General features: G+C 39.5%; 1 long non-coding RNA gene across 5 annotated transcripts; it reads right to left on the bottom strand.

The window, feature by feature from the left end:
- Nucleotides 1-389: 389 nt before the first annotated feature.
- LOC122889327 lies at nt 390-21,205 on the bottom strand. 5 transcript variants are annotated; one of them, XR_006380879.1, is made up of 4 exons: nt 20,922-21,205; nt 6,288-6,484; nt 3,536-3,605; nt 390-731 (listed from the first exon to the last, which is right to left on the bottom strand). It is a non-coding gene; the product is annotated as an uncharacterized LOC122889327 (long non-coding RNA). The 5 variants fall into 5 exon arrangements; XR_006380878.1 differs by having other exon boundaries at nt 390-695; nt 20,922-21,203; XR_006380883.1 differs by lacking the exon at nt 390-731 and adding an exon at nt 1,615-1,638.

Here is a 21,205-nt window from a genome sequence, read left to right as displayed (position 1 = left end):
TTCCCGCTCAACGGGGAGCCTGCGTCTCCCTTCCCCACTGCCCCCTTCCACCAGCTCGTGTGCTCTAATAAGTAAATTTTAAAAATATCTTTCAAATATATCGTAACTTTCCTGAGACTTTGCCTTTGCTTCCAGTAGTGTTTCCCTTCCTTGAGTTACAAATCCCTGAGTAACAGTTATTGCAAGGAACCTGGACATAAATAAATAACACACTATTATGTTTATTACATATTTATTTATAGTTTATATGTGAAGCATTACAATTATTACCTTGTATATTTTGATAAGAGAGGGGACAGGGGCATCCAATAAAAATTTTTGACATTAAAAATGAGTCTTCGGGGTGCATGGCTGGCTCAGTTCGTGGAGCATATAACTCTTGATCTTGGGGTTGTGAGTTCAAGCCCCATATTTGGTATAGAGATTACTTTAAAAATATTTAAAAAAAAAAAGTACTCTGCAGTTACACTTCTGGTAATGAAGAACTAGGTGGGTTTAGATCATGCTTTAGCTGATAATAACTAGAAAAGTGGACCAAGAAAAAGAAAACTATATTTCTTTAGAGGCACTGAAAAGCTGCCAAATTGGTGAAGATTGCAGGGCCAAGATCTAGGAGAGGGAGATATGTTGGAGAGATGCTTGAATATCTGGGGTTCTCCCCATTCTGCTGAGGCATCGGTCTCTTCCAAAAGCGACTGAGAAGGTAAACAGATTTTTGTAAGCTCACAGGCCTAGGAAAGGGGGCAGGGAGGTTGAAAAACTGGAGTTTAGGGCTCACCAAGGAAGAGATCAACATCTCACCCAGCCTTTCAGTTGAGATCCTGAAGGGATGTACCCTAGCAGTCAAAGTGAACTGAAAATAGGTCAGAAATGGCAGAGACTGAATCATCTCTGGCCCTAACTGGACTATAGTGATCTGAGTCTGCTAACAGCTCCAGTTGAGTTGCCTAATGGAAGTAAAAGAAATCCTCTCTAGAGGAAAGCAATACTATCCAGAGCTTCAAAATACTTCTGCAATATTTTATATATAATACCCAGCACACACACAAAATAATCAGGTATGTGAGAAGGTACGACAAAACCAGAGAAGCCACAGATCATAGAAACAAAACCCACAGGGATTATGAAACAAAGACTTTGAATTGCTGTTTAAAATGCTCAGGAACTTAAAATATAAGAATAAGAATATGTATAGAGAATGAACACAAAAACAAATAGAAATCCTATTGTTGAAAGACTGTAACAAATTAAAAACCCAGTGGATGGACTTAATAGCCAATTATACAGTGCTGAAGACAAAATTAGGGAACTGGACAGAATTCAGAAGAAAATATTCAGATTTAGAGACAAAGGATGAAAATAATGGCAAAAAATTTTTAAAGAGTGGAAGAGACTTCCAGTACAAAAATTTTTAAAAAATTTTAATATAGTTATAATTAAGGCCCAGAAGGAGAGGAAGGAGAGACTATAACAGCCTGGGTGGCTCAGTTGGTTGAGCGGCTGCCTTCGGCTCAGGTCATGATCCCAGCGTCCTGGGATCGAGTTCCGCATCGGGCTCCTTGCTCTGCAGGGAGCCTGCTTCTCCCTCTGACTCTGTCTGCCACTCTTCCTGTGCTCGCTCTCACTCTCTCTCTCTCTCTGACAAATAAATAAATAAAATCTTTAAAAAAAAAATTAAAAAAAAAAAAGAGATGTCTAAACTAAGTAAAAGACATCATGCCTTGGATTCAAGAAGCATTTTAAACATTAAGCAAGAAAAAGGTAAAGAAAAACATACCTAAGCACATCATAGTAAAACTGCTGAAAACCAAAGAGAAATTTTAAGCATCCAAAGGAAAAAGATAAATTACTTTATCAGATGAATGACAGTAAGGCCAATGGTTGCAACCAAAATGATGCTATCTTTAGAGTACCAAAGGAAAATATCAACTCAGAATTTATGTCCAAACAATATAACTTTCAAATATTGAGGCAAAATAAAGACATTTTCAAACAAACAGAAACAATTTGTACCAGCATTTCGCCTTACAAGAAAGAGTGGACCTTGGGCATAGAGAAATGATCTCAGATGGATGCTCTCAGATTATGGAGAGATGAGCAATGAAAAGGAAAAATATATAGGTAAATCTCAATAAATAGTAACTTTACAAAACAATGCTAATATATTGTGATGTTAAAAACTTACAGATTTAAAAACGCAACAATACAGTAATTGAGAAGAGAGGGTAAACAAACTTAAAGTGGTCCAAGCTGGTCCCATTGTTCAGGAAGTGGACAAAAGTACTAATATATCTTAGGCTTTTAAAAGTCAAGGATGGGGACGCCTGGGTGGCGCAGTTGGTTGGACGACTGCCTTCGGCTCAGGGCGTGATCCTGGAGTCCCGGGATCAAGTCCCACATCAGGCTCCCAGCTCCATGGGGAGTCTGCTTCGCTCTCTGACCTTCTCCTCGCTCATGCTCTCTCTCACACTCTCTCTGTCTCAAATAAATAAATAAAATCTTAAAAAAAAAAAAAAAATAAAAGTCAAGGATGGGGTGCCTGGGTGGCTCAGTGGGTTAAGCCGCTGCCTTCGGCTCAGGTCATGATCTCAGGGTCCTGGGATCGAGTCCCGCATCAGGCTCTCTGCTCAGCAGGGAGCCCGCTTCCTTCTCCTCTCTCTGCCTGCCTCTCCATCTACCTGTGATTTCTCTCTGTCAAATAAATAAATAAAATCTTTAAAAAAAAAAATAAAAGTCAAGGATGTACATCCTAATTTCTAGAGGAATTAAGAATATTAAAAGAACATAAAACCAAAAAGCTAATCAAAAGAAAACAATTAAAAAAAAAAAACTTGAACAATCCCCAAGAAAGTAGAGAAAAAAGGAATGAAGAACAGGTGAGACAAAAACATCAGGATGGCAGCTTTAAAGCCAATATATCAATAACTACATTAAATGGAAACTGATTATCCCAATGCAAAGACACAGACTATCTTGGATTTATAAAGGTACACCTTTAATCTGTTTCAAGAGACAAATCTTAAGTAATAGAATGTAGAAAAACTTAAAGTAAAAAGATAGATACATCAGCAAAAACTAACAAAGATGGTGTGATTATGTTAAATCCAAGTAGATTTCAAGCAAGAAGCAATGTAAGAGATAGAAAGTTCACAGATGCCTGGCCGGCTTAGTTGGTAGAGCACGGGACTTTGATCTCAGGGTCAGTTCAAGACCCATGCTGGGCACGGAAACAAAAAACAAAACAAAACAAAAAAACTGTTCATGTGTCCAAGAATCCGAACAGGAAACAAATGATACACTTAGGATAATTTAAAGATTTACCTACAAAACGACTAGTTACAAATGTGTGTGTGTAGGGTATAACAGAATTACAAGGGGGGCTCTACAAGACAGAAGAGGAAAAAATTAATCAGAACCAGGAAAGAGAGAATTGTGAAGAGTTTACTTTGAGAGAGGCAATGACCTAAGGTCAAGGTATACATCCAGTTCCAGGTAGCCTCTACTGGAGGGAGCCAGAGGGAATAAATATGCTTACCTCACTCTTTTCCACTACGCAATTTCCTCCCATCAGCTACAAAATCATCATGGGGTGGTGTCATTCAGTCCTGAAACCATAAACATTAGCCACTCCAGAAGTCTTCATATATAGTACAGGAGAAAACAAACAAGTTCCAAACTAGTCTTATAAAACTTGCTTTTTTAAGCTGGTTATGAGGCATAGATTCATAAAAATAGTTGTTCTCTTTCACCATCCATTCTTGGTTTCTCTCACTTTTTGCTTGTACCTCACCTGAATGGAATTTGATTTTTTTTTTTAAGATTTTATTTATTTGAGAGAGAGAGAGAGAGAGAGAGAGAAAAGGGAAGAGGAGCAAAGAGAGAGAGAGATTGAGAGTAGGGAGAGAAGTAGAGGGAGAAGGGAATAGAGTATCCTAAGCCAACTCCATGCTGAGCATAGAGCCTGAGGCAGGACTCAATCTCACAACCCTGATACTGTGACCTGAGCTGAAACAAAGAGTCAGATGCTTAACAGACTGAGCCACCCAGATGCACCCTGAACAGGATTCTTTACAAGGTGGGGTGCTCCAACATTCATTCTTATGAGTCCTAGTGGAGGTCCTTTTTGGGCTACTCTAGTTTTTTATTGGACTATTGGCTAAGAGAATACAAATAAGCATTTCAGAGAATACTCTTACATTCCATATATAGTCATATTTATTCCATCGTATAGCAGCAATGCAATTTCCTCATTAAAAGGGATCCCATGGGCCTCCTGGGTGGCTCAGTGGGTTAAGCCTCTGCCTTTGGCTCGGGTCCTGATCTCAGGGACCTGGGATTGAGCCCTGCGCTGGACTCTCTGTATAGTGGGAAGCCTGCTTTCCCCCTTCTCTCTGCCTACTTGTGATCTCTCTGTCAAATAAATAAATAAAATCTTTAAAAATAAACAAATAAAAGGGATCCCATGGCACCTGGTTGTTGCAGTCAGTTAAGCATCCGACTCTTGGTTTTGGCTCAGTTTGTGATTCAGGATTGTGGGATCAGTCCCAATTTGGGCTCCGTGCTAAGCATGGAGTCTGCTTAGGCTTCTCTCTCTTCCTTCCCCTCTTCCCCTGCTCTAATAAATAAATCTCAAAAAAAAAAAAAAAAAAAGATAAAAGGGATCCCTCACCTTGCCAGAAGAGTGATCCCTTTGTTGGTTTGTGACAGAAAAATCCCATACCTGCCACTGAGCAGTGTCCACTTATAATTCACTGAAACTATTTCCCTAGGAAGCCTTCCTAGGAAACATTCCTCTCTTCAGTACTAAGACCTCCAAACCCACTAAGTCCAAAGTTTCAGGGACCAAAAATTCTTCAAGTGGGTTATTAGGTATAATAAGAAAAGCCAACAAAAATGCATACATGTGTACATCAGAAGAGGTACACAAGAATGTTCATAGTAGCAGTCCTTATAATAGCTCCAAATTGAAATACCTCCCTTGGCTGTCAACAGCAGAATGGATAAATGTGGTAGATTCATTAAATGTGGTATATTAAATATGGGGTAATCAGTGTTGAAGCTAATGAAGTGGGTGCTGATTACATAGTTATCTTCACTTTGTAAAAGTCATGCTAAATAATTATATTTGTGCACTTTTCTATTCATGTGTTATGCTTCAATTAAAAAACTTTAAAATAAATGCAGTAATAGCCTTGTGTGTAATGTGTACTTGTACTGAATGCTTTTAAGATGTTTTTCTTTTTCTGGGGCGCCTGGGTGGCTCAGTGGGTTGGGCCGCTGCCTTCGGCTCAGGACATGATCTCAGGGTCCTGGGATCGAGCCCCACATCGGGCTCTCTGCTCAGCGGGGAGCCTGCTTCCCCCCCCCCGTCTCTCTGCCTGCCTCTGCCTACTTGTGATCTCTCTCTCTCTCTCTGTCAAATAAATAAATAAAATCTTTAAAAAAAAAAAAAAGATGTTTTTCTTTTTCTTAGTTTTTTCAGTTTGACTATAACATGCATTGGTGTGATTTTCATTGTAATTTTCCTACTTGTGGTTCACTTAGTTTTGTGGATCTGTAATTTCATGTAGAAAACGTAATGCCAGTTTTTTTTTTTTTAATTAGGCATGTATAAAATAGAGGAGCCACTCTCATCTCCACTATGTGTACTTTCTGGTTAAGATAGCACTATATATTGATTATTGGGGTTAAGCATATACTTCATTCCATTGGTCAGCATCCTTAATTTGCAGGTTATTGTCTCTTGGCTAGCCCCATCAACTGAATCAGTTTTCCAGTTTGTTCTAAGCTCTTGTCCAGGCCTTCAACTCATAAGCCATTAAAAACGAACCCTTACCTCAGGCCATCATCTCCTAAAGTTCTTCTCAATGAAAGGATTTCTTTTTACTGTTGTGTTTCAGGGCCACTAATGAGTGATGTTGTATAGTGACCACTCACACCCAGTTATTGCAAGGTCACTGCAGGCCCTTTTTTGAATTAATAAGACCAAGGGGCGCCTGGGTGGCTCAGTGGGTTAAGTGGCTGCCTGCAGTTCAGGTCATAATCCCACGGTCCTGGGACTGAGCTCTGCACTGGGTTCCCTACCCCGTGGGGAGCCTGCTTCTCCCTCTGCCTCTCTCTCTCTCCATCTCTGATGAATAAATAAATAAATATCTTTAAAAAAGAAACCACAAACAAACGTTTCTTTCTTCCATTAATTTGTTAGAGGAACTCTTTTGAAGCCAGTATATATGGATTGTGGGAGAAGTGCTAAAGGAATAGGGGCGGGTACTAATAGTCTGAATCACCTGCTTGTTCAGTTTAGTTGTGACAGTGTTCCCAGTCTTGTAGGGCGTGGACTGCTGTTGTGCTCATCCAGTTGTATGGTCTGTTGAATCAGATAACACCAGGTCATGATGGTTGGTTTGATTATTCACACAGTCACTTGATGTCGCATGGTCAAGTGTTCCATCTCTACCAGGTACCAGCAGCAAACCAGGAGCTACTTTTCAACAAAACAAAACAAAACAAAACACTGGTTGAGGAAAATAGATCTTTACTCAAAAACCAAGGAATCCGTGTTGTAATTCTCCTATTGGCACTTATCAGAGGCTTCATATAACATTTCTACCACATGAATTTCCAATACCACTGGATTTGCCCAATCACAAGGTCCAACTGGCAAGATAGTTTGCCCTGGGCTCCACTGAAGACTACAGTTACTCAGAAAATAGGTTAGAGGAGGCCACCCAAATGTTCTATTTTGTTGTCTTCAGAACCCAAGAAGGTCTGCCATATGTTTTGCCTTTTTCTTTATTGCTGTGGTGAAAAACACAACACAGGATTCTTTACTTGAATGGATAACCTAACATGTCTCAGGACATTGGACTCCTAGAAATTTGTGACAGGTCCTGGAAGTTTTACAGGGTTTTTCTTGCACCTAATGTTGCATGCATGGGTCTTACCAAAACATGTGGAGTGCTTATTACTACTTCCTGCTCATTGGGTTCATTTAACATTCATTTTTATAATAGACTACTGTAAACATTCTATGACGTAGCAAGATGATCAAGGTCCCTTCACACCACAGAACAGAAAGCTGACACAGCCCTGCAACAAGACAGTAAGGGCCCACTCTGTCCCTGGCAGTTCATTGTGATCTATTTCTGACTTCCCTCACTAACTGGAATGGAGTGAAGGGGGCACTTCCAGACCAAAATCTATATAATCATGTCAAACTCTTATTAATTTCCTCCAGTGAAGATCCCAACAGCAACTACCACTGGCATCTCCGCCTGACCAAACTCTGCAGTAATCGTCATTCTTTACTACCCGTCTGGTTTTTACACTGTCATTCCCTATGACTCATCTGGTGACCACAAAAGGAATTTTTAAGTGGGAATGTGGTATGAATCACTATTCCAGCATGAGTTCCCCAGGATGTGGTACTTTCTGTATATAGTCTTAGTGTGAGAGTGGTAGCAAGCAGTTATGAGCACCTATATAGCCCTTCCTACTGTTATGAGCACCTATATAGCCCTTCCTACTGTAACAGCCGTCACTCCATTGGTCAGGAAAACAAAATGAACACTGCTTTGGTTATTAAAATGTATCTACTCTTACTACATTTCTAGGACTGGAGAAATAGCCACAATATGGGTCTTCCTGGACTCACTGTTACCCAGACTCAGGCCAAGACTATATCCATCACTTGACTTTCTATTTCAACCAGTTGTCCAGGATGGTGTTTGGGGTCTCTAGGTATCAACAGATATTAAGAGGCAGTATCTAATAAGCCTCAGGAGGTCTGGTATTTTCCTTTCTTCAGTAAGTGGCCAATAGAGAAGGATTAGGGCATTGATCCCCTAAATTCTCTCAGAATTTACCAGGGGAGTTTTAAAAAGTATCGGTGCCTGGATCTCACTCACTGAAATTATGATTTAATTGGTTTGGAGTATGTTCTTTAGAATTCTCAGGTGTTCTAAAGTACAGACAAGTCTGGAAACCACTGGATAAGGGGAAGGTTCATGGTTATACAACTGTGGCTGCACTGCTGGGTACTTCTTCACAGGGACCCAGTCTCCTTCCATTATCAAGGAGTTCCAGGTCTGTGAATCGGATGGGAGTCTTCAAATTTCACTACGACAACACGTTCAGAATTTTCCCACCTATATATGTCAAGCAGCACCTTATGTGCTACTTAAGCCATTTCATTTCTAGGGACTTTGTTATCATTTGGTCATTATCCCTCTTTCCCTGCAGGTCAAAACAATCTAACTTTTTTTTTTTTTACTTATTATGGTAATCGTGTCCACCGTGTCTCTGGTTGTTATATGCCATCATGTGGGCTTTGCCACTTTGGGATGGCATTATTCTCTTTGAGATTAGGAAACAATTCTACCACAGCATTCATCACCATCATTTTGACAGAGGACAGCCGCTTCAGAGCTCTTTGGGAATGCTGATGCTCCTATCACCAAAGCGCTTCTTAATGACTTGGTGAAAAGAGAATGTCTAAGGAAACTTTGTGCTCTTTCCTCATGGTACGCCAGGACCCTGGGATCATGACCTAAGCCGAAGGCAGGGGCTTTAACCTACTGAGCCACCCAGGCGCCCCTTTTTCAGTTTTTTTAAAGATTTTGTTTATTTGACAGAGAGACAGCGAGAGGGCGAACATAAGCAAGGGGAGTGGGAGAGGGAGAAGCAGGCTTCCTGCCGAGCAGGAAGTTTGACTCAGGGCTTGATCCCAGAAACCCGGGATCATGAACAGAGCCGAAGGCAGACGCTTAATGACTGAGCCACCCAGGTGCCCGTTTTTTATTTATTTATTTATTTATTTATTTATTTGACAGAGAGAGAGAGAGAACAAGAGAGCATAAGCAGGCACAGCAGCAGAGGGAGAGGGAGAAGCAGACTCCCTCCCTGCATAAGCAGGGAGCCCAATACGGGGCTGGATTCCAGGACCCTGGAATGGTGACCTGAGCCGAAGGCAGTTGCCTAACCAACTGAGCCACCCAGGCACTCCTAGCCTGTGAGTTTTAAGGTAAATCCTCACTAGAGAACTAGTCAACAGTAGCAACAGAGATAAAGCACTATAGCTCCTCTGTGGTACCTGGAACTCTCTGCTCTCTAGTCTTTAAACTTGGGGGAAGGGATAAAAGCTAGGGTCTCTCTTTTTCTCTTCCTCCATATCCATTATCAGAAAGGGTAGCAAAGGGGCACCCGGGTAGCCCAGTTAAGTGTCTGCCTTTGGCTCAGGTCATGATCTCAGGGCCCTAGGATGGAGTCCGACATCAGGCTCCCTATTTATCTCCCTCTGCTCCTCCACCTACCTTCAACCCCACCCCTACTCATGCTCTCTCTAGGGTGCGCTCTCAAGTAAAAGAAATCTTTAAAAAAAAAAAAAAAAAGGTAGTAGAGAATATAAGCTAGTGAACCAAATATCTAGACACCTGAGGAGTATGATCATTATGTAACACAGCAAATTACATAACATATACCAACTGAAGCAGAACTATAGGCATATAGGTATTTAAAAACATGTTTTAAGTTTAAGAATTAAAAAACAATTCAATTAATCATTCAACAAATTTTTACTGAGCACCTGCTAGTGTCAGGCACTGAGGATTCATCAGTGAATAAGACAGACAAAAACCTTTCTTCTTGTGTGTTTTATTTTCAGTGGAAGGAAATGGCATGAGGGACAGAGACAAAAACATCAAACAACTTACTATCTAAGGAATAACGTTTTAGAAAGTAGTATTTGCTATAAAATAAAGTAGGATAAAGCCGATTAGGAATGCTGAAAAGGGTCACCATTTTAAAAAGAAACTAAGCCTAGGGGCGCCTGGGTGGCTCAGTAGTTTAAAGCCTCTGCCTTCAGCTCAGGTCATGATCCCAGGATCCTGGGATCGAGCCCCGCATCAGGCTCTCTGCTCAGCAGGGAGCCTGCTTTCCCCTCTCTGCCTGCCTGCCTCTCTGCCTACTTGTGATCTCTGTCAAATAAATAAAATCTTAAAAAAAAAAAAAAGAAAAAAAGAAACTAAGTTTAAAATAGGAATCAAGAGGATGCTGAGTGGGAGGTTAGTAATATATAAAGAAAGAACAAGAAATCATTAAAAAGCCATGGGAGACTCTTAGGTATGGAAATATGAGTTTAAAGAACAACATAGATAAATTAAAATGAAATAAAAAATTTTTAAAAGATTTTATTTATTTATTTGACAGAGATTACAAGTAGGCAGAGAGGTAGGCAGAGAGAGGAGGAAGCAGGCTCCCTGCTGAACAGAGAGCCCCATTCAGGGCTCGATCCCAGGACCCTGGAATCACGACCTAAGCCAAAGGCAAAGGCTTTTTTTTTTTTTTTTTAATATATATATTTTTTAAGAGTTTATTTATTTATTTGACAGAGAGAAATCACAAGTAGATGGAGAGGCAGGCAGAGAGAGAGAGAGGGAAGCAGGCTCCCTGCTGAGCAGAGAGCCCGATGCGGGACTCGATCCCAGGACCCTGAGATCATGACCTGAGCCGAAGGCAGCGGCTTAACCCACTGAGCCACCCAGGTGCCCCTGAAATAAAATTTTTAAAAAGTATATCATAGATGGATAAAGATAGAAGGGTTGATCAGATTTTATGATGCTTTTGAGGTACAGAATATCTTTATGTAGCTACAATCTCTAGATTTTTCCCCTTGTGGTACCTAGGGCTTTCATGTTTGAAAAACCTAACATTTAAAATATTTTCAATTACAAAATAATATTTGTAGATGGTATGACAAAACAGAAGTAAAGCAGAAATAAAAGACCTCATCAACCCCATTATCCTTTACATAGAAGTAGTTATTTTTCTATGTATCCTTCCAGAAATTTTCTATGTATAATCAAATATGTATATATGCATGGTTTAAAAAATTTATAAATAGAATACATGTTTTCTGCAGCCTGCTTTTTCTTTTCCCACATTTGGATCTACTCCAGAGACTGAGGTTTTAAATTACACTAAGAATTTCTTTTAGGAGGCAGAATTATAGAGGTAATAAAAAGATCAGTGGTTAAAAAAAAAGAGACTGTTGGTTGCCAGGGGTTGGTGGAGAGTGGGGATGAACAATGGAGGAACATAGGGCATTTTTAGGTGAGTGAAACTATTCTGTATGATCCTATAATGCTGGGTCCATAATGTTATGCATTTGTCAAAACCTACAGAACTGTACAAAAGAGAGTGAACCCTACTGTAAACTAGGGACTTTAATTAATACTAATATATCAACATTGGCTTATCAAAGGTAACAAATATACCACTAATACACACTAATACAAGGTATTAATAATAGAAGAATATGTATGTGTGATGTAGGAACTCTCTATTTTCTGCCCAATTTTTTTGTAAACATAGAATTGCTCAAAAAAAAACCTATTAAAAAAATTTCATTTAGAAAAACTATTTTGTAAACTATTTTTGTAAAGCTCTGTATAGGCTATTTTAGAGTTAGAAGCTATAGGTCAAATATTAGGCAGGTTGTAGCTATGGCCCAAGCATAAACTGATTAGTTCTGAAATAGCAAAATAAATTATTTTGAAAAGAGTTGCTAATACTGCACCTTGGAAATCTTAAGTGGAATCTACTGTGTTCTTTTGTTTTAGTGGGCTTCATTTAGTAGGCTTCATAGAGCCCAACCTGGGGCCTGAATTCATGACCCTCAGATCAAATCCTGAGCTGAGATCAAGAGTTCGATGCTTAACTGACTGAGCCACCCAAGTGCCCCAGAAGCCTTAAGTGAAACTTAAAATTTGTGATTTAAAGAAGTAATCTGTTAAAAATATCACGTTAATCAAGGGTAACACACACAAAAAAAGTTTTTCTTTTTAAAGATTTTATTTGACAGAGAGAGAGAGAGAGAGAGAGAACGAACACAGGGCACAGGACTGGGAGGAGGGAGGAGCAGAGGGAGAGGGAGAAGGGTCCCCGCTGAGCAGAGGGCTCTATATGGGGCTTGTTCCCAGGACCCTGGATTCATGACCTGAGCCAAAAGCAGATGCTTAACTGATTAAGCCACCCTGGCATTCCCTCAACACCCACTAAAAAAAAACCGAATATGCTTAATTATGAGAACAAAAAGGAAATACAGCTGCAAAGATGTAAATAGTCATAACTGACATGTTGAATATTTTGTAAGTTAACAGGACATGGAAGAATCAGGAAATCATTAATCTACTACACTTGGTGTTGCTTATATTCTTTTTTTTTTAAATTTTTTATAAACATATATTTTTATCCCCAGGGGTACAGGTCTGTGAATCGCCAGGTTTACACACTTCACAGCACTCACCAAAGCACATACCCTCCACAATGTCCATAACCCCATCCCCCTTTTCCCAACCCCCCTCCCCCCAGCAACCCTCAGTTTGTTTTGTGAGATTAAGAGTCATTTATGGTTTGTCTCCCTCCCAATCCCATCTTGTTTCATTTATTCTTCTCCTACCGACTTAAGTGTTGCTTATATTCTTAAACCATTTATTTATAGTTTTTTTTTACCTAGATATGTCCTTAACAAATCGGTCATCAACAAGATATTAATGGGTGCTTTTAATCTAAATAGCACAATTCCATACACAATTCAGCTATCTCAAATTTATGCATGCACAACAGTATTATCACAAAGCATTTGTTTCCTGTTTTCTTTACTGCCCAATTGATCACACTTGGAGTAGGCTAGTTCCATAAACTTATGAGGTAATTAAGAATCTGTTATATTATTTTAATGACTACATATGAAGATTATAGTATATATGGAATTTCTATGGCAAAGAAAGGTGGCTTCCAAAAAAGAAAAGGAAACTTCAAAAGTCTACAGAATCAAGCTTTTTATTATATATGTTGCATTTATTATAAATGTTTGCATTTACTTCTTAATTGTAATCTTCTTCTAGTCAGTGACTGCAAAAGTGGCATGTCAATACAGTATTGTTTGACTCATAATTTTTCAACTTTATAATAAAGCAAAAACAAGGTGTATTCAGCAGAAACTGTACTTCAAATTTTGAATTAGGACTTTCATCTGGGCTAGTGATAGTGACAACGATACGCTCTAGTGATCCTGGGCAGTGGCAGCAGCCACAGCTCCCAGCCAGCCACAAAATCACCAGCAACAACCAATACATGTACAGATATTCTGCACCAATACAACTACTCTATTTTTCACCTTCAATACAGTATCCAATAAATTAGGTGAGATATTTGGTATAAACGAGGCTTTGTGTTAGATAATCCTGCCTAACTCTAGGTTAATGTAAGTGTGCTAAGCATGTTTAAGGTAAGCTAGACTAAGCTATGATGTTCATTAGGTTAGGTGTATTAAATGCATTTGCAAATTACAGTATTTTCAACTTACGATGGGTTTGTTGTGGCACAAACCCATCATAAATTGAGGAAGAACTCTATACACTTACAGAATTATAGGGGCACCTGGGTGGCTCAGTGGGTTAAAGCCTCTGTCTTCAGCTCGGGTTATGGTCCCAGGGTCCTGGGATCGAGCCCCACATCCGGCTCTCTGCTCAGCGGGGAGCCTGCTTCCTCCTCTCTCTCTCTGCCTGCCTCTCTGCCTACTTGTGATCTCTGTCTGTCAAATAAATAATAAATAAAATCTTAAAAAAAAATTATGGAGTAGAAAGGTTTTTTCAAAGCTCACTCTAGTCCACCACATGTCTCTAGGAATTTCCCATTAGGCAATTCTGCTTGTTTTTAGTACTAGGAAGTACTATGGAAGATGGTTTTAAAGTTTTACCATATGTTATTAATTTACCAACACCAGTTTTGTTTCTCTAATTTTGCTTTTATTTCCAGTTTGTTGCATTTCCTCTTAGAACTGTAAGACAAAGCAGTTAAAATGTGGTTCCTCAAGAAGAAAGGGGAAGTATAATGTGACACCAAATGCCAAAATCAAAACACTCTTTTTAATAAATTTTGTTTATCCCTTTAAAAATGTTTGAATAAAGGGCGCCTGGGTGGCTCAGTGGATTAAGCCGCTGCCTTCGGCTCAGGTCATGATCTCAGGGTCCTGGGATTGAGTCCTGGGATTGAGGCTCTCTGCTCAGCAGGGAGCCTGCTTCCTCCTCTCTCTCTCTGCCTGCCTCTCTGCCTACTTGTGATCTCTGTCAAATAAATAAATAAAATCTTTAAAAAAAAATGTTTGAATAAATAAATTGATAAGTTTAAGAAAAAATCTTCTTAAGAATCTGCTTAGTTTCTAAATCATTCATTTAACCCCAAACTGCAACCTAAGAGGGAAAGCCTGCAAATAATCTGTTCAGACATACAGGCACATCTAAGCAATATAGTGGGTTCAGTTCCAAACCTCCATAATAAGGCAAGTATCTCAATAAAGTGAGTCAAATAATTTTTTTGGTTTCCCACTCAATATAAAAGTTAGGTTTACTCTGTACTATAATCTACTAAACATGCAATAGCATTACATCAAACAATGTACATACCTTAATTAAAAATCCTTTATTATTAAAAATGCTAACCATCATCTGAGCTTCCAGTGAGTCATAATCACTGATCACAGATCACCAAGACAAATAATGAAATTTGAAATACTGTGAGAATTACCAAAATGTGACAGAAACACAAAGTGAGCAAATGCTGCTGGAAAAACAGTGCTGAGAGACTTGCTCTGTGCAGGGCTGCCACAAACCTTCAGTTTATAAAAAAATACAGTATCAGGGCGCCTGGGTGGCTCAGTGGGTAAAGCCGCTGCCTTCGGCTCAGGTCATGATCTCAGGGTCCTGGGATCGAGTCCTGCATCGGGCTCTCTGCTCCGCAGGGAGCCTGCTTCTCTCTCTCTCTCTCTGTCTGCCTCTCCGTCTACTTGTGATTTCTCTCTGTCAAATAAATAAATAAAATCTTTAAAAAAAAAAAATACAGTATCTGTGAAGCACAATAAAGTGAAGCACGGTAAAAAGCTATCCTTGTGTTAGGTGTTCCATTAATTTCATCTTACTGTTCCAATCCATCAAATGCAATTCCCTTACCTCTCTCTTATTCTGGATTTCATATTTCCTTAATAACATGCCCTGCTTTTTCCTGATATAATCCTCATTTAGGTGGTACACATTCTCTATTAGCTTTTTGAGAGAGGATGTATGGAGTGTGAGACCTTTTAGGTTTGAACATAACTTTATTCTAGTCTCATAACTGATAAGTAGGTTGACTTATATAGAATTCTACACTAGAATTAATTTTCCCTTAGAATTCTGAAGAACTGCTCTGTTACCCTTTTGTTTCCAGAGTTGCTACTGAGAAGTCCAACACATTTACCTTTGAGTGCCTCATATGAAACCTGTTTTTTTTCTCTATAAACTTGTACAATCTACTCTTTGTCTCTCTACTTGCTATCTTTATAGACATGTGCATGTGGTCCCCTTGAAGCATTTTAAGCAATCTTAATAAGATCCCCAACAGCCACATGTGATTAGCACTGACACATGCACTATCATCACACTGACCACACAGACGTACAGCAGCCATGGTAAAAAACCAAGTGTAGCTATAATAAACAAGATGTGCTAACAGTGATGTAAGAGAGAAGATAATGCAACTGTGCATGTGTGCCAAGTGGGTTTAGTTGCTTTGTATGTATTAATCCACTAAACTAGTATATACAATACAGCCTTAAGAGGTAGGTATTATCTGTATTTTTATAGGTCACAGAATTTATTTTGGCAGAGCCAAAATTCTAAACAGTCTAGCTCTAAAGTCTACGGTCTTACTGTTATGTTACCTTCTAGTAGTAGGTGATAGTAGTTTTTTGTTATATTGCTTTTAAGTATCTTTTCTTGACAAAATAAAAAGTTGGCAAACCTATGTTGATTATCTCAATTAAAAAAATTACGGGTGAAATCTAAAAGCCTGGAGAGCAACAGTTTGTGGGGCCAGTAGAGAAAGAAAAATGAAAATTTGAGATGGTAACTGATGAAGCAAGGTCTTGTAGGATGAGCTCTAGAACACAGGGTGCAAAAGACTTGGAGAGCCGGGCAAATGCTAATTATAGGAGGAATTACAGCCACATCTAGAGATGCTGGTGAGAAGAGCTTATCTGTTAACTAAAATTCAGGGTCATCAAAGCTTAAAATAAGCATGGTAGTAACAATTAGAAAGCTTAATAAATAAGTAATGTAAAATAGTGAAGATCTGAAGGAATGAAAAAAGTAAATAAATCCAGAAATGGACTGACAGACTAGAAAAAGAGAGTTTCAACACTAAATATCTTGATAAAGTCAAAGAATAAGTTTAGTAGGAGTAAGGGAGTGGAAGATGTATAAAGAGCTATAGTAGGTTGTGGTCAGAAGGTAGTGTTTTTGAATTTAAGATCTCAAAGCCAGAGTAAAGGCTCATTCACTGATGATGATGATGATGATGATACAAATGACAGCAACCATTCATTAAGCACATGAAAATGATTAATTTTATCTAGTCATAACAACCATTAATATAGGCATATTAGGGGAGAAACTGAGTTTCTAACAATTTTTCAATAAAACTCTTACGTTTTTTCAATAAATCTTAACAAAACTCTAAAATTTATATAGAGTTATCTATAACTGGCATTTCTAAGATAATTTTGAAAAAATATGTGGATTATTAACTGCTGTTAATATCCTCCTGGATATTAACACTTATTATAAATCTGTAGCAATTATAATACTGTGGTAATGTCACAGAAGTCATACAAATTGATGGAAAACTCCCACATATGTGTGGAAACCTGTTCTGAGATGAGTGACATAAAATAAAAGTTAAATTATTCAATAAATGCTTCTAGAACAATTGTACATATATAAATAAAATAAAATTAGATCTCTACCTCATGCACAAAAATAAGTTGATTAAAAACGTAAATATGAAGAATAAGAGTTTTAAACTCTTAGTAAAAAGATAAAAATCTTTGTTATTTTGAAGTAGGAAAGGATTTCTTAAACAAGATCTCCAAAGCGCAAAATATAATGGAAAAGATAAATCTGACTACATTAAAACTAAATTTCAGTATAAGACAAGACACCACAGGGGCGCCTGGGTGGCTCAGTGGGTTAAGCCTCTGCCTTCAGCTCAGGTCATGATCTTAGGTTCCTGGGATCGAGCCCCACATCGGGCTCTCTGCTCAGCAGGGAGCCTGCTTCCTCCTCTCTCTCTGCCTGCCTCTCTGCCTACTTGTGATCTCTCTCTCTGTTGAATAAATAAATAAAATCTTAAAAAAAAAAAAAGACACCACAAACAAAGGTCAGAGAAAAGTCTTAAACTGGAAGAAGACAGGTAACCAATTTAACCAACAAGGTACTATTTTACAGAAAACATAAATCAATGAAAAAGATGAGCAAAGCATTAGCAAAATGAGTAAAGATGCACAGAGATATCCAGGAGGCATTTGGGACTGCTGTACAAGAGAAATCTGGGCTGGGATTAGAGATCTGGGCTAGGTCAACATATTGATCACATTTGAATTCATGGGACTAGATGAGCTTACAGAAGGAAACTTGTAAAGAAATTAGAGACTTGGGTCTAGCTAGGACACAAAGTAGGCAGAGGATTTACCGATCTTCATTCAAATTCTTAACACTAAATAATAACTCCTTTAGCTTTATTCACATATTATTTTGTCTGTTCTTTTCTAACCATAAAATATCTTTATGGCTATTAAAAATGGCATCTAAATCTAAGATACAAATACTAATAAAACCAGATTTTGTTGGACACCATGTCAGAAAGTGGTTAGATAAGCCTGTCACTTCTGTGTAGGATATTATTTTCAGTCCCTCTGTTTCACATACTACCAAGAAGGCAGGGTTGTGGAAATGAAATGCAAATTAAGATATGAATGAAACAAGATTTATATTTGAAAGTAAAAGGAATTTAAGAAAATATTCCCTAAAATACACAGTAAGAATTTTATTGGTGGGGTTAGGAAACTATCACCGTTTATACTTTAATGTAGTTTGTGTAATGCATCTCCTCTGAATTATAAGATTAGAGAAAGAAAGAAAGAGAAAAGGTAAGATAAGATAGATATGGGGAGGGGGACCCCTGGGTGGCTCAGTGGGTTAAGCCACTGCCTTAGGCTCAGGTTATGATCCCAGAGTCCTGGGATCGAGCCCCGCATTGGGCTCCTTGCTTGGCAGGGAGCCTGCTTCTCTGCCTCCCTGCCTGCTTATGTGCTCTCTCTCTCTCTCCTTCTCTCTGACAAATAAATAAAATCTTAAAAAAAAATAGATAGATATGGGGATAAGACTTCCACTCATTACATTTCTTCTACTTGGAAACAGCAAACCAGCTATCCACATAAATTGCTCAGGAAAGCCAATCACAAAAGAAGAACTATGTATATTGTAGAACTCCTTTTATACGAAGTCCAAGAACATGTAAAGCAAGACAGAATAGTAGTGGTGGTGGGGTAAGGAGACATGGTTGGAAGGGGCACAATGAAGCTCTCTCAGAGTTGGAGATATCCCATATATACTGATCTGCACAGTTGTCACATCAGATTCTACCTTTGGCACCCTAACATTTTACTACGCTGTATCTCTTAAGCATTTATTTTTTAATGCTCTTAAAGAAAAACCTTAGAAGCCTAAAGAATCTCACTCAACACAGCTTGCTTTTTGCCCCTGTTAAGGCTACAAAGCCTCTAATTAAGAAAAAAGTATTTAGGGCACCTAGGTGGCTCAGTAGGTTAAGCCTCTGCCTTCGGCTCAGGTCATGATCTCAGAGTCCTGGGATGAGGGCCCGCATCCAGCTATCTGCTCAGCAAGAAGTCTGCTTCCCCCTCTCTCTATGCCTGCCTCTCTGCCTACTTGTGATCTCTCTGTCAAATATAAATAAAATCTAAACAAAACAGTATTTAGAGGTTATCTCCAATCTTTTCTTCCCCTAATTTGCCTCACTCCCAACCCACCCCTAGGTCAATCATCTCTCCAAGGGTACTTCTACATCTGATCAACAGAAATTAAAGATAACCCCTAAGGGGCGCCTGTGTGGCTCAGATAGTTAAGAGCCTTCTTAGACTCAGGTCATGATCTCAGGACCCTGGGATCAAGTCCCTCTTGGTGCTCCCTGCTCCCTGGAGAGCCTGCTTCCTTCTCTCCCTCTGCCTACAGCTCCCTCTGCTTGTGCTGTCAAACAATAAAAACAAATAAAATCTTTAAGAAAATAATAAAGATAACCTCTAAAAGAACAATCCAGAGGACGAGGATATCTGAGAATATCATATTCATAGTAAACAAGCTTCAGGGTCCTACTTTCACCAAACCAACAGTAAGCTCTCAAAAGGAAACTGAAAAGAAATCCTAACGTAAACAACCTTTTTTTTTTTTTTTTTAAGATTTTATTTATTTATTTGACAGAGAGAGATCACAAGCAGGTAGAGAGAGAGGAGGAAGCAGGCTCCCCGCTGAGCAGAGAGCCCGATGCGGGGCTCCATTCCAGGATGCTGAGATCAGACCTGAGCCGAAGGCAGCGGCTTAACCCACTGAGCCACCCAGGCGCCCCGGTAAACAACCTTTTGATCATCACTTTGTATATAACCTTCTATATTGCTCTGGTTCATGAATTTGTATCTAAACATTTTCATTGAAAGTCCACTGTAATTGTATTTTGAACAGGGTAAATGATAGAAAATTGGTTAATCTAGATTTTAACTAACTCTTTTACTGACGGTTATTTATTTTTTGGCTAAAAACCACCACATATTAAAGATTCCAGAAAACAAAAAGTTACTTTAAAAAAATGCCTTCTCTTTCTCACTTTACAATGAAAATACCAAGGGAAAAATAAAGAAGGAAATGTATTTATTACAACTGGCTGTTATATTAAGTCACACAAAATGAAATATTGCACCGTCGGCAGTTCGTTGGTATTACATACCACTATTGGTCAGGTGGGATACAGAACGGTAAGGAGGCATAAGACAGACAGCACACCACATACACAACATGCAACCAGCACATGGCATTACTTCGGATATTTCACTTCAGTAAAAATAGGAAACAAAGTCACGCTAAGGAAAGCGCTGCAAGGAAATGTAGCTTTCTTAAATTAAAAAAAAAAAAAAGATATTGGGCGTCTGGGTGCCTCAGTGGGTTAAAACCTCTGCCTTCGGCTCAGGTCATGATCCCAGGGTCCTGGGATCAAGCCCGGCATCGGGTTCTCTGCTCAGCAGGGAGCCTGCTTCCCTTCCTCTCTCTGCCTGCCTCTCTGCCTACCTGTGATCTCTGTCAAATAAATAAATAAAATTTTAAAAAAAGATATTAATAAGCAATTAAAATTAAAGAACTTCACAGATACTTTAGCTTGTAGCAGAAATTGTACAACATAAAAGTCACTTGAAAGGTTTATATTCTTTTACCACTTTCCTAGTTTTAGTTAACTGAAAAAAGAAAAAAGATAGGCAGAAGGAACTGAAAGTATCTAAAACAGGACTACCGCGAGTCAAATATAAGGAGCAGGGGTGCCTGGGTGGCTCAGTGGTATGGGCCTCTGCCTTCGGCTCAGGTCATGATCCCAGCGTGCTGGGATCGTGCTGGGATCGAGCCCCCATCGGGCTCTCTGCTCAGTAGGAACCTGCTTCCCCCTGCCTCTCTGCCTACTTGTGATCTCTGTCTGTGAAATAAATAAATAAAATGTTAAAAAAACCACAAACAAATCTAAGGAGCAAAAAACCCCTCAGGGTTACACAAAACTGCCTAATGGCTAGCTTTAAACAGTTCGTCGTTTGAGTATGTTAACCTTTTCTTTAAACCTGGCTTGTTGGGGTGAGGGAACGGAGTCAGGCACCGCAGGGTGGCGGGGAGGGTGGTCGTGGTGAGCTTGCAATCCTAGGGCCCAGGCACCGGTTCCGGGAAGAAAGGGGCCGGGACGAGACGCCAAAGTAAAAACCGACGCCAGGAGCAACTCACTTTTGAAAGGCGCTTTCCGGTTACAAAGCACCCTCACAGGCTTTATCTCATCGGCCACAGTATCCTTTCTGCGGGCCTCGAGCGTCTACAGATGCGAAGGGCCCAACGTGCACGCGCGCCCTCTCCAAAACCGAGATTCCCCGGAGGTCCTCGTTCCTCATCCCTTGCCGCTACTCCACATCTCGCGGCCGCGCGCTCTCCCTCGGCGTCCGCGGCGCGCGCACGTCACTCGCCCGCTGCCAATCGGCGCCCAGCAGGTCAACCTCTCCTCTGGGGGCCCTCAG

The sequence above is a fragment of the Neovison vison genome, chromosome 11, assembly GCF_020171115.1.
Source record: "Neovison vison isolate M4711 chromosome 11, ASM_NN_V1, whole genome shotgun sequence".
Lineage (NCBI taxonomy): Eukaryota > Metazoa > Chordata > Mammalia > Carnivora > Mustelidae > Neogale > Neogale vison.
This window is presented reverse-complemented; position numbering and strand designations above follow the sequence as displayed.